Raw genomic sequence first — 4,372 nt, 5'->3', positions numbered from 1 at the left:
AATTTACTACATATTTATGTGAGATAAATGTTAATATAATACATATATAGCAAGGACAGTACCGCTTGCTTTCTATTCAGTATGTTCCTGCAAGAAGCTGAACAATGTTACCAGATGGCGCTGTGTTACACCAGCATGTCGCCATCTGACGGACAAGATCAGAAAATGAAGGGAAATGATCACCTCAAGATCTGATGTTTCCTACATGTGAACCTAAAGACAAGGACAATTGGATTCCATTCAAATATTATTTAAGAAAGGATACAGAAAACGACTAAGGTCATGGCCATTATGCAGGACGCCAGTCTGAAATGGCTGATGACTCTTCGGCTTTCGGGCACTTTGTAGACGAGTATGGACTGCCAAAGGTTGTAAAGGCTGCCAAACCCGAATGCAATGAAAGCGGAAATCCGGTGAGTCATTAGATAACAGTAGGTCTAGAAAACAAGCAGACAGAGGTCAGAGCAAATCTTATGGAACTAATCACTAATTTTCCCTCAGAACTTCCCAATAAATCCTAAATAACGTGTTCTGATATAATAACCACAGAGACATAATGGATATAGAGTTTGGTCTCTTGCTTGTGACTCCTTTCTATTAGACACATCTATTACATGGTCGTCCATTCATTGGAATAAGCCATGTAATACCACTTTATGATGTGGCCACCCGGTAATAAACACTGATCATGATCACCAGGGGTTCAGCTGATTGCCAGCGGGTCGCTATTTAGTGAAGATGGGACAACCCCATCAATGTAAAACATTTATTAACTTACCGAAAATGTAGCCATCACGGCTGTCCCGACGCATGATGACCATCCAATTGCCATGAGGATCTTTTAAACCAAGGTCTGACGATCCCCAAAGGCTTCAGCATGGAACATAATGAACTTATAATGTAGAAACGTCAGGCCCAGAGCTGAAAAAGAGAAAATAAGCCAAATAAATCCTGTACCATGCAAAACATGTAAAACAACCTAATAACATCTATGACGCGCGGACCAAGCGCTAAACCCAACAAGAAACATACAATAATGGACGAGAACATTTATCTGCATCGTCTGATCCGGACTATTATTATCAGTTGAAATGAACAAATCTTTATTTATTTTTTAGAAAAATCTGATTACTGCTGCATGAAGAGAATATTATAATCACTTCCGTGATTGTTACTTACAGGCAATGGCCATTCCTATGAATCCCATTTTAAACAGGATATTTTCTGCAAAGAAATTTCCCATTTCACTGCAAAACAAAAAAGAAAACGCTCAATGTTAAATAATATGGAAAAATTGTCAGAATTGTTTCATCTTAATAATCAGCAGTCAGATAATCTATAGGACTGAGGGGATGATGTACATCAGTGGGGGGCATGGTTGTTGATGTGAGGTCAGGGTGTAGCTAGCAGAGAGCCAGGCCACACACCAAAAGGCCAAGAAGATGGAGAAGAATCCCAATCCATTGGTCTCCATAAAGTGAGAAGTCGCCAATAAATTAGCAAATCGCACTGTGTCAATTCATGGAAAGAAAGACCGGGCAGCTGTCAGGGGAATATTTATAACCCCTCGTCATCTCTCTGTGACATCAGCACGGCTCTGCGTCCTCGGCGGGGAAGATGATGTAGATATTGATAAGAAGAAGAGGAGGGTTGTCGCTCAGAAGATGACGAGGGCGATCTCCGCCGACCGTGCCTGCGCCCACCGCCAGATCTGTGTTTCCTCCCTCTCCATGACGATTCCTTTGCCAAACCTGAAAGAGAAAAAAGGGACAAGGCAGAAGCGTGATTAACATCACATCGATCCCCCTTGGCACCAACAGCATGTGCCACATCCCTGCTCGGACCCTCCAGTTGCGGGCCAGAACTGGACGGTACATTCAATAATGACACAGTTGTGCAGGAGACCGCAGCCCTGGCTGAGACCGGACGACTTCTTCTCCAGCTCTTGTCCTCTGATAGGGGGTTGGGCCATGCAATGCCCTCACTGCTGTGCCCCTGCGGCGTCTCCTCTGCCCGGGCCTCCCTCCCTCAGCATCTCCTGACACAATAGCCGCTGACCCTGCTTCCTCACCTGATCCCAGCTGAAGCAGATGTTCATCGGCGCAGGTTCCCGGATCAGCGGTGCAGGTATGGTTGTTGATAACAGTCAGTGTGTAGCTAGCAGAGAGCCAGGCCGCACACCAAAAGGCCAAGTAGATGGAGAAGAATCCCGATCCGTTGAACTCCATAATAGTGAAAAGTCGCCAATAAATTAGCAAATCACACTCTGTGTCAATTCACGGAAAGAAAGACCGGGTTGCACTTCCCTGCAGTCCCTGGCGCTCTACCTATGTGTTTCACCGTCATCTAGACAAGATCCTCCTAGAACCGCCCGCTGTGATATCTACAACAGAATAAAATAATCAAAATAATCAAAACAGGATGAACAAAAAAATTCACTGAAACAATCAACAAAATAACATTTATTTCCTTAACAACATGCCACATACATGTACATGGCAGTCGTTAAGGGGAAGTATGGAGCGAGATCACGGGCTGGGGTCGCTCCATACTTAGCGGGTAATGGCTGTGTAATATAGCCAACACCGCACTGCAACGGACAGAATCAAATATCACTTTCATTATGCCCATTTAACCCCTTAGAGGCCACAGTCAATCACGACCACAGCATCTAACACATTAGAATGAGAGGGGCGACCCCCTCCGACGTGCCATTGTCCCCACACGATGCTATCGCGGGATGCCGATGGTTATAATGGCAGCCTGGGGGCCTAATGAAGGGTCTGCCATCTTTGTTCTCCGGCAGGGCTTTATAGGTGGCTGTAAGAATCACAATATACTGCAATCTTTACTATTGCAGTAGATCGTGTGAGCGATCCAATGATCGCTTGTTCAAGTCCACTAGGGGGACTACTAAACAGAATTAAAAAAAAGTTAAATTCCCTCTTCCCATTTTTTCCCTAAAGTAATGTTAAACAAAATATAAATTAGCATAACTGTTATCGCCACATTTGCAAAAGTCCGAACTATTACAATCTGATGTTATCTAACCCACTGAACACAGTAAAAAAAAATAAAAAAATGTTTAAAGCCCCCAAATTGCTGTTTTTTGGTCACGTTAGCTCCCCAAAAAATAGAATAAAAACTGACCAAAAAGTCGCATGTACTCCAAAATGGTAACAACAAAAGCTCGCCTCGCAAAAAATAAGCCTTCACATCGCTCAATCTACAGAAACATAAAAAAGTTATGGCTCTCAGATTTTGGCGACGCAAAATTAATTTTTTTAACAAATAGTTTTACAAAGTGGTAAAACATGAAAAAATGATAAATTCGGTATCGCCGTTATCATATTCATCCGTAGAATAAAGTGAACATGTAGTTATTACCGGACGATAGACGCTGTAAAAACGAAAGCAAGGAAGGGGAGTGATAAACAAAAATGAAAAAAAACGTGTCATTAAGGAGTCAAATCAAGAGAGGGAGTGGGGGAAAGACGCCAAGCTGCAGGGGCCAAAGAGGAGGACGAAGGGCATTACTATCTCATAGGGAGCTCTATAGCCCCCTACCATGTGATCACTGGCCAATCTCTGTAGATCATGATGAAGTGATGCCACCCCCCATTTATTTATTCTTAAAGTGACCCCGCCAGTCAAAGCTCCCAACCGTATGCCCCTGGGGAGCTGAAAAGCTCTATACAGTGATCTGCATGTACTATAATTATTAACACCTTGATGTTGCAACTAATTTTGTCCTTTCAGCTGCAATTATTTTTTTTCGCTTTTGTCTCCCTTCATTGTGACCATGAGCATTTAAAGAAGCACTCCACTTTATTTATTTATTTATTTATTTTTTGCACCCTCCATTTGTGCATTGGTGTGTCAGTGGGGAGCTGGGTGTAGAAATACTTACCGATCCCTGGATCCTGTCGTTTTTCGAGTCCAGGGCCGCGCACGTGATCTTCATTCTGACCTGGTCTGGAATCACTGCTGTTCAGAAAACCTGAAGTCAATGCATTCCTATGGAGCCTCGTTCTGGCCTCGTCCTGGTCTTGCTGGCTTCCATAGGAATGCATTGAGAGCCTGAGTTCCGGTTTATTCAAAAGCACCGTGACTCCAGACAAGTCAGAGGGAAGATCAGGTGAGCGGCGTTGGACCCGAAAAATACAAAATGCGGGGATCGGTAAGTATTTTGCACACCGCACCCCACTGAAACACCAATGTACAAATGTTCGAGTCTGTAAACTGTTATTGGGGTCAGTAGCTGTCACTATTATTGGGGTCAGTAGCTGTCACTATTATTGGGGTCAGTAGCTGTCACTATTATTGGGGTCAGTAGCTGTCACTATTATTGGGGTCAGTAGCTGTCACTATT

Source organism: Rhinoderma darwinii, assembly GCF_050947455.1.
Source record: "Rhinoderma darwinii isolate aRhiDar2 chromosome 10 unlocalized genomic scaffold, aRhiDar2.hap1 SUPER_10_unloc_10, whole genome shotgun sequence".
NCBI lineage: Eukaryota > Metazoa > Chordata > Amphibia > Anura > Rhinodermatidae > Rhinoderma > Rhinoderma darwinii.
Note: the sequence above shows the minus strand (reverse complement) of the source record.